Genomic DNA, 10,065 nt, shown 5'->3' with positions numbered 1-10,065 from the left:
ATATAAATTTGACTACATCAAAATTAAAAACTTCTCTGTATCAAAAGACACAATCAACAGAGTGAAAAGGCAACCTATGGAATGGGAGAAAATGTTTGTAAATCATATATCTGATAAGGGGTTAATATCCAGAATATATAAAGGATTTCTACAACTCAACAACAATAAAACAAATTAACACTACTGAAAAAAAGGGCAAAAGACTTGAATAGACATGTCCTCAAAGAAGGTATACAGATGACCAACAAGCATATGAAAAGATGCTCAACATCACTTGCATCAAATGCAAATCAAAACCACAATGAGATGTGACCTCACACCCATTAGGGTAGGTACTGTAAAAAACCCCAGAAAATAAAAAGTGTTGACAAGGATGTGGAGAAATTGGAACCCTTGTGCACTGTGTTGATGGGAATGTAAAATGGTACATTTGTTTTGGAAAACAATATGGTGGTTCTTCAAAAAATTAGAAATAGAATTACCATATGATCCAGCAATACCACATCTGGATATATATCCAAAAGAATTGAAAGCAGCGTCTTTGAGAGAGAACTGTACAACCATGTTTGTACCAGCATAATTCACGATAGCCAAAAGACGGAAGCAACCCAGGTGTCCACCGACAGATGAATGGATAAACAAAATGTGATATACACGTCCAAACGGAGTGTTATTCAGCCTTAAAAGGAAAGAAATTCTGACACATGCTACGACATGGATGAAGCTTAAGGACAATATGCTATGTGAAATAAGCTAATCACAAAAAGACAAATATTGTGTGATTTCACTTATATGAAGTGTATAAAGTAGTCATAGTTAAAGAAACAGAAAGTATGAGCTGGGGGAGGGGGAATGGGAGTCGTTGTTTAATGGGTATAAAGTGTCAGTTTTGCAGATGAAAAGTTCCGGAGATCTGTTGCACAACAATGTGAATGCACTTAACACTATTGAACTGCACATTTAAAAAAGGTTAAGGTGGAAAATTTTATGTGTATTTTACCACAGTCAAAAATTAAAAAAAAAAACAAGCAAAATTACTATACTGATTACAGGTACACTTTTATATGTGTATTTATATGTGCACATAAGTTATAAAGGAAAACAAGAAAATGATTATCATGCAGTCAAGACAGTGGTGACCTCTGGCGAGAGGGAGAAATATGCGATGGAGAAGGGCACATGAGGGTTTCTAGGATGTTGGGAATATTCTAATTCTTGACTTGGGTGGTGGTTACACACATATGCACTTCATAGTTTTCCTTAAAATGTTTATATGTTTTATGCATATGTATATATATAACTGTTTTTATGTTTTCTTTAAACTGTGTATGTATATGTATCCATCTAGAGAAGGAGGAAATGGGGAGAGAGAAAAGTACATAAAACATATAAACAGTTTACAGAAAAGTTATGAAGTCAATATGTGTATATATGTACATATGTGTATGTATATTAGTTTCTTATTGCTGCTGTAACAAATTACCACAAGGTTAGTGGCTTAAAATAACACAGATTTATTACGTTACAGTTTGGAGGTCAAAAGTCCTAAAGTAAGGTGTTAGCAGGATGGCGTTCTTCTTCCGGCTGTAGGAGAAAATCCCTTTCTTGCCTTTTCTAGCTTCATGGGACCACCCGCATTCTTGATTCCTGGCCCCAACCTCCATCTTCAAAACCAGCAGTGTAGCATCATCCAATCTTTCTCTGCTTCTGTGATCACACTGACTTTACCTGATTCTGACCCTCCTCCCTCCATTTATAAGGACCCTTGTGATTACATTGGGCCCCACTGGATAATCCAGGATAATCTCCCCACCTCAAGATCCTTAACTTAATCACATTTGTGAAGTTTCTTTCGCCATGTTAGGTAACACATCCACAAATTCCAGGGTTAGGATGTGGGCCTCTTTGGGAGCCTACTGTTCAGCCTAACACAAAGTGTTTGTTTAAATTTTTGCCCATTTTTTATTGGGTTGTTTGTTTTTTATTATTGAGTTTGGAGAGTTCTTCATATATTTTAGACATAGCACAGAAATGCTAGCTGGAAATATTTTCTCCCAATCTGTGCCTTGTCTTTTCATTTTCTTAGTGATGCCTTTCGAGGAGCAGAAATTGTTAATTTTGAAGAATTCCGGTTCCTCAAATTGTTTTTCTTATGGATCTTGAATTTGCTGTCTAGGAAATCTAGGAAATCTTTGCCTAACCTAAGGTCTCAATGATTTTTTTCTTATTTTTCTTCTGCAAGTTTTCTAGTTTTAGATTTTAAATTTAGAGCTAATATCTATTTTGAGTTAATTTTTGTATTAGGTGTGAGGCATCGGTCTTTTTTAGGACTTTGAATCTTGAATGAATGTTGCAAAGACTGAAATATGCTCCGGATTCATTAACTGCAGTGGTGGTTAGTGCTGGGTGTTCTGTATTAGCAGCAGTACTGTAACTAGCAATAACTAGCAGTTATTGACCATGGTATTCCTTCCAGAGCACCCTTGATTCCTGTCTTAAAATAGGACAAGGCAAATAGACTAAAGATAACAATCGTATTTGTGTTCAACAAAACATAAAAAAATCCCCAAACAACTATATTCTGAAAAAATCAACAACAAAAACACCTTCCTTAGAAACCAGTTGGAGATGATAAATATCTTTGTCTTTACCACATTTTAAAATGCTTAAATAAAGGATTTATTACAGGCTCTGAACAATATTAAGACTGATTTACATTGTTCTGCTTATTTGAGGAGGTATAGGAGGAAACCCAGATGGGACAGTGTAGTTTTCATTTAGACCAACGATGCTTAGATTGACACACAGATTGGTGGCCCAGAATATTGCTTGTTTGGCTCATCTCTTAATGCAGCTCTTTGTATATGTCTCTTCTAGGTTTCCTTAAGGGAAAGAGATTCCCCCTTATTATTATATTCTAATATTATGCTCTTATTTGGTTGAAATTTAGGGAATGAAATATGAATTCTCAAAACACTTTGGACCATTAAATGCTTAAAAACTATTTTATGTTCATTTTTGCCTTTGACATTGTCTGTAGCGTTTATTTTATAAGTGATGACATATGGGCTGTGGGGACCTGGAATTGGCCACCCCAAGATATGTCTCTTTGGCATCAGGATTATTTGAGGCTGATTGCTTTTAATAAACTGGGACAGGGAAGGAGGCTCTGAGGAATGGAACTTGCCCTTTGTTAGGACACCTTTGTAAGGTAAATCTCTATCTGTAAAAGGTGCCTCCCTCTCTGTACCAGGAAGAAGAAAGGAGATGACCTTCTCTCCAAAAACTCTTAATCAATACCAAAGGCAAGGACTTAAATCTGCATTTTATTGTGCTTGTCTGGTAACCTCCTGTAACTGACTTCCCTCCCCCTCCCAACTTTGGCATTTCTTTAAGGATTAAGCATCTTTCCTTAGGCTAGGAACTGATTGCTGCTGCTCTCACCTGTGACCGCCCAGCTCCAGACAATCGACTTGCCTCCTGCTACGCCCATTGAGATAGCAGACCATTACCTGCTGTGTCCATCAAGCACTGTGCCGACAGGGCAATCTTGTGACTATTGTGGGAGGGACATTTCAATCATATGTGAAACACCCTGTTTGGGGGTATATAACCACTATGTGTACCCCACTTCTTGGGTGCCCTTTCTTCCTTCGGGAAGAAAGGCCCCGGGCCATGGTTCCTCATAAAGCTTTGTTTAATTTTCTCTTGCTATTCTGTCTCATGTGAATTTAATTCGTTCTCCGGCCAGACGAACCCCCATTTGGGGAGAGGAAATGTCCTCCTCCCCTACAGGGCTTTCATGGATAATTTCTGGATGAGTACTCTCAAATGCAAAATGCTACAGGATCAGAGATGGGAGAACATGGGCCTTGGTACTAGGTAGATCTGGGTTTCAATTCCAGCTTTGGCACTTATTAGACTTTAGAAGTTTCTTAGTCTCTCTGAGCCTCAGTTTTCCCTTCCACAAAACGGAGATAATGATGTCTTCCTTGGATGCACAGACTAGGTCTTTGCAAACATAGCTATATAGAAGAGGCCACGGCGGGTGAGAGAAGTCAGAACTCTGGGCTGGATCCCGAAGGATGGATAGGATGCTTTCTCTGACTTTTGCTTTTCCCCCTGCTTTTTTGTCTCTATGACAAAGTATGCATCCCTCCCTCACTGCCTGCCTTTGCCGTTACCATGGTGATCCAGGTTCTATTTAGCCACAGTTTGTGACAGGACAGGTTGGTTTTGCGATTTGTGAAATCTCACTCTCCAAAAAAGGACCAGGCAGTCCTGGCAGCAGTAACAACATGGCGTTGGGTGGAGCTTCTGCCACCTCTCAGTCACACAGTAAATGGAGAGCCTATTGTCAGCCTGGCTTCAGGTGGGCTGGGTTCTGGATATCTGGCTGTCTGAGGGAGGATGGTCACCTGAACTGATAAGATACAGCAGTAGAAGACTGCCGTTAGCTTTTTAGTGTCCCTTTCCTACAGTTTATTTTTCACACTGCATGCCTTCAGGTTCTGCCCCTTTCTATTGTTCAACACCTGCTTTCAGATCATTCATTCCAAGTTGACATAGCAGAAGTCATTTATGGGCATTAAACTAAAGGTTCTTCTAATTGATTTCAGAAAACTTTTTATTATGGAAAATTTCAAACATAAAAAAGTAGACAGTGCTCATCACCCAACAACAATAATTATCAACTCACGGTCAGGGTTTATCCCATTGCAGTTTCACCCTCACACATATTTTTGAAGCAAATCCAGAAACTATATCACTTAGTCCATAAATATTTCAATAGAATCTCTAAAAGATAAGAATTATTGTGTGTGTGTGTGTGTGTGTGCATTTGACATGACCCCAATTTCATTTAACTTGACCTTGGAACTACTCTTTATCAGTCTTGGAGAAAAATAAAATTATTAACTTGAACTTATTCCCATGAAAGTATAACTGCAACAAGAATTTCCCTCCTGTAATAAACAACCAGAAAATCAAACAAAATATATGTAAACTACTATCTTCAGACAGCGGACAGGAGGCAACATAAGACTGTGAAACCTGAGAAGAAGAATATTAATAAGGTGTGCCCTATGATTTTCCAGCTTACTGTGTGAGGCCATTTCCAGGCCATGGAGCAGGAAGGAGAACTGAGACAGAACCCAGTGAACTCACCGAACTGAGAAGCAGAGATCAGAATTAGCTGAGACCGGCTGGAATTTGCAGGGCAGAATTCTTGTCAGTGAGGAGGGGATTGGAGAGGGAAAGAATGCACAGGGTATCTGCAGAGCAGGCCCCTAGAATCTTTGGCTGACTACTCATCTGTGCATGTGTGGGGTGAAATTCCAAGAGACAGGAAAGAACCCCACCAGAAAGCAGTAGGTTGAATGATTCCTGGAGCTCATACACGGCTGGAAATAGTTTGCATTTCTACCAGCCAGAGTGGAAAGACTTTGTGATATTGGCAGCTCGTTGGTTGGACGTGAACTTTGTGGAAATAAGCTGTTAATGGGCTAACGTATATAGAAAACATATGAGTAAATATTGTCCAGTACAGGCCTCCTGATACAGAATCCACACCATGATAACCAGTTAGCGGGACAGCTTCCTGTTAAAGCACATGCTAATTCTGAATGGTATAAAGATTGGCGACGCTGTAACCCCGTCTTTTAAGTTTATTTCTTAACGATCTTTGACAATTCTTGGATCATCTGTAAGCTTCTCCTCCTCTGTCCCATTTGCTATGTAGGGAATTGAAAAAATATATTTTTCTATGCTTCAATATATTTATTTTTAGTTGTTCTGAAATGGGAGTGGTTTGCTGTTATCTAACTATGATCAGAAAGCATAATACAAACTCCTCAAAACCCAAGTTATTTTTCATCAACATCCCTCTCCCCAAAACCTATTCATTGATACTCAACAACTTCATAGGGAAGATCAATATGATTAACTACTTTCAGCTATACTGTTTTCCAAACACTCTGTCCTGGTGGGGTCAGTAGGATTTTACCTTGCTTAGTATCTGCCTATCTACTGCATACCCCCAGCTTCTGCTCCTGTTCAGGGCGTTTTTTCCTTTGGTGTGGCATCTTCACGTCCCTCAGAGCACCTAGGACACTACACTTCTGGAAGGAGATAATGGAGATATCCCAGTAATGTCTGCTTCCATAATTTTCCAGTTCAAAATCATTATTGCCTTGATATACAACCTACTTAATTGTTTACATATTTACATAGGTGATAGAGCAGACCAACGACTAGTCTCCAAGAAAAGTCTTTGTGTTAGCTTAAAAAAAACCCGTTTGCTATCAAATGCGGAAGTGGTATATTCATCTATTAAGAGTGCGAATTACTTGTGCATTCGACCAGAGTTAGCCTGTGCAAATGGAGGCAATATTATCTTTTCATACAGTGTTACCATTGTGCACTTTGCTCTTTTTTACTTAATGTGTTCATTCATCCATTAGTTTATCATTATTTATTGTTTATAGAGTTCTCCACATGTGCCAGGTCCTGCTCTAGGTGCTGGGCACGCAGCCTGTCTTTGGGCGCTTTGTCCTGCCACCAGCAGTGGTCCCAGGTTCAGACTGGTAGTCCAGCCAGTTGGGCTGAACGGGACTGAGTCTAGCACTAAGCTTACTCTGTAGGGGGAAACAGGCCAGGGGAAACACCATGCAAAGCATCTTTGGTCTCATCAGTGACCCAGCCACTCCACACAGGGAGCACAAACACAGTTTCCAGCAACGAAGTCAAGGGATGTGTGATTCATCTTGAGGCAGAGAATGTACTGCCCTAGTTCCCCGTCTGTCTTTTTATATGATTCCAGTTCCGTGGCCCCAAGGCTAGGGTGCCAGTGCACTGCTCTCCCAGTAAACAAGATAGTTAACCAGCTCGAACCAATGTGATCGTCCACCTTTGTGCAAGGAAGTGGTGTGTGAGAAGGCAAACCCAGGATCATCTCCCCAAGAAGCCCTGCTGCTCAACCTTTACTTACATGTGCCCTATTGAGGGGGAGACGGACAAAACACATAAGTGTATGACAAGGACAGTCCTGGTCCATGTAATGACGACCAACAAGGAGAAAGAAATGGAGGATGATGGAAGGTGCTGCTTTCTACCTTAGTGAGGGGAGTCCTTGTAAATGTGTTATTTGCACACAGGTAAGTATATCTGTAGGAGTTTTTGCTCCAAAGCAGATTTGCTGGGTCAAAGAATATGTGCTTTTTGTAATTTTGAAGAATGTTAGCAAATTTCCTTCTGAAGTGTTGGCTCTACTTTACACTCCCACCAGCCTCGTGCTTATTTCCCTACACTTTCATCAACATGAGATGCAATCTAAGTTTGAATCTGAGCCATCTGACATGGAGAGGATAGCCCCGCATTGTTCCTTTGTGATTCTTTTTATTATGAATGAGTTCACACATTTTTCATAAGTTTGAGAATTATTTGAACTCCCTTTTCTGTGAACTGTAGTTCATGTCCTTTACCCATTTTCTATTGTCTTTATCTCATTTCTTTGTATGAATTCTTAGTACATCAAGGAAGTAAGTCTTCTGTCTGGGAAATGTAAAAAAATTTTTTTTCAATTTGACATTCGTATTTTTCTTTCTTTGTGGTGTTTTTCTCATACATATTTTTTTACTTTTGTGTAATCTATCTCTTATGGCATCCCCATTCTGGGATTATAAAAATAATTTTATCTCATGATAGAACTTTCCTGATACCATTTTTAATATTTACACTTTTTCTTCTTGAGGAAGACTGGCCCTGAGTTAACATCTGTTACCAATCTTCCTCTTTTTGCTTGAGGAAGATTAGCCCTGAGCTAACATCTGTGCCACTCTTCCTCATATTGTACGTGAGTTGCCACCATAGTGTGACTTGATGATTGGTGTATGTCTGCACCCAGGATCTGAACCTGCAAACCTGGGCCACAAAGTGGAGCGCGCTGAACTTGAACGACTACACCACTGGGCCAGCCCCCAATATTTACATTTTTGGTCCATCTGGCATTTATTTTGATATCAGGTATGAGATGTTGAATTTAAATTTGTCTGTTTTTTCCAGATGGCTATCCATAAAACAGCCATGATTTATTGAATAACAATTTAATAACATTTCAGAGCACATATATCTACTTTTAATGGGCCACCTAGAATATGCACACCTTAGGTCTTTGCTAAAGACTATAATCTCAACCTTTTTGTGGCTCAGCTTTTATCTTAAACACTGTGATGCAAGATGAGTTTCATGGAGGATAGTCTAAAGGATATTCATCTGACATTTTGTATATACATGTATCTGTATGTGTGCATGTGTATTTTTTCCCCGAAATTTTATTTCTGGATTAAGACAGAGAGTTTTATACATAACTCCTATTGTTTTAACACCTTTTTGAAGAAGAGTGTTTATTTCCTTCCCTCAGATTTGTTGAGAGATTTTAAGAAATTGCTGTACAAAATCTTATACAGTAAGCACTTTTTTTAAAAAAGTCGAGGAGACTTTTCTCCTGTGGAAATGGTGGCTGTTTTTGGGGTTGCCATGAATTCAATGGTTGATTTCTCTTGGCTGCCATGCACCACGGCCAGGAGGTAACCCTACGGCCAAGTATTGTGCAGAGCTCACAGGTTCTGGAATGAGGCAGATCTGGATCAAATCCCAGCTCTTTGTCCTTATGAGCTGAGCTGCTCTGGGCAAGTCATTGAACTTCTCTGTGCTTCTCTTGCTGCCTCATCTGTAAGACACAGATAATAAAAATAGACGGTTTGTTAAATTGTGAGGATTAGATGAGATCAAAAATAAGTGAAGGATTTAGCACAGCACCAACACACACTAAGTGTTCAATAAACCTTAGCTCTTATTATTATTATGGATTTATGTTGATCAAGGCATTAAGAAGGATGCTATTTAAAAAACATTGAGCTGCATTTGGAAGAGTAACACAAGCCTTAGACGCATTGACATCTGCCCTTCCCACGAAAAGGTGAATTATTTCTCTTTTGTTAATGTTCTTAGTATCCTAGAAACTAGCAACTTGAAAGAGATCAAACTATCCCAAAGCAAACCAACCAAATGTCAGTGAATCCTACTCATTTCATAGAATTACAGAATCTAGATGTTGGAAAGGAATTTAGATGTTATCTGGTCCAGGTTCCCTTCCCAGAGTTATTTGGCAAATATTTAAATAAACCCAAATTTTAACTTTTTCTCTATAAGTGAGATTAAGATGTCTTCTAAAGAAATGGGAAGTCTGCTCAAATCAAAATGAAACATATACATATTATTTCTAAACTTTAAAGTGCCAAAATATTTTCAGAACCAAATCATGATGTGATGTCTCCTTTGGTTTAAATCCTGTTGGGAAACAGTTTCCTCACCTTTCAAGGGAGGTCAGGGGCTAGACGGCGTGCTCTCTCCCTGAGTTCCCGGTACCCCGCCCTGCTCCGGTCCCCACTGTGTCCTGCCCAGTCGGGCAGTTAGGGCAGTTATCAGCATTGACTGTGGCTACTGCAGCGAAGACATTGTGCTGACCCAGGAATGAGAGCTCTGAGCTGATGATGTCAGTAACTTTTAAAATAGCTTATTTAAAAATCTCTTCAGTGACCTCAGCTCCACTTAGCTCATCTGGACATGGGCAGGCAATGTAAGAAGGATGGGTGACAACTGGGCCTCCAAGCAGCTGTATCTTCCGAAGCCCATTTTAGGAAAGAACTTGTCTGAACAAGTTGAAGATTGAAGATCCCCTTGGTATCCAGTGACCGTGATGCAGATATAGAACCTGCAAGTCTCGGGGGAAATCTAGCCTCACACAACAGTTGCACATGGTGTTTCTTGAGCTCTGTGCACGCCTTCTGTGATGGGAGCTCTGGCCCCCTTCCCGGATCCCCCATGGATTTGGAGATTCTGCAGGAGATGGCTCATGGACGCTGCCCTATCCGTTACCCTGGGTGTCCCCCGGGGGCCCTCCTTCCATTCTCTCCTGCAGCCCGTGACGCCAGCCGAGGGCTGCTGCATCCCAAGCTGCGGATGCCTGATGCCAAGGGTGCTGGTGTCTGCGCTGAGAGCACGGCG

General features: G+C 40.2%; 1 long non-coding RNA gene across 1 annotated transcript; it reads right to left on the bottom strand.

Moving 5' to 3' along the window:
- Positions 1-8,372: 8,372 nt before the first annotated feature.
- Positions 8,373-9,742, bottom strand: LOC139045595 (uncharacterized). Its single transcript, XR_011504284.1, has 2 exons — positions 9,372-9,742; positions 8,373-8,728 (listed from the first exon to the last, which is right to left on the bottom strand). It is a non-coding gene; the product is annotated as an uncharacterized lncRNA (long non-coding RNA).
- Positions 9,743-10,065: the final 323 nt, after the last annotated feature.

This window comes from Equus asinus, chromosome 6 (assembly GCF_041296235.1).
Source record: "Equus asinus isolate D_3611 breed Donkey chromosome 6, EquAss-T2T_v2, whole genome shotgun sequence".
NCBI lineage: Eukaryota > Metazoa > Chordata > Mammalia > Perissodactyla > Equidae > Equus > Equus asinus.
The sequence above is the reverse complement of the archived record's forward strand: the minus strand, read 5'-3'. Positions and strand labels throughout refer to the sequence as shown.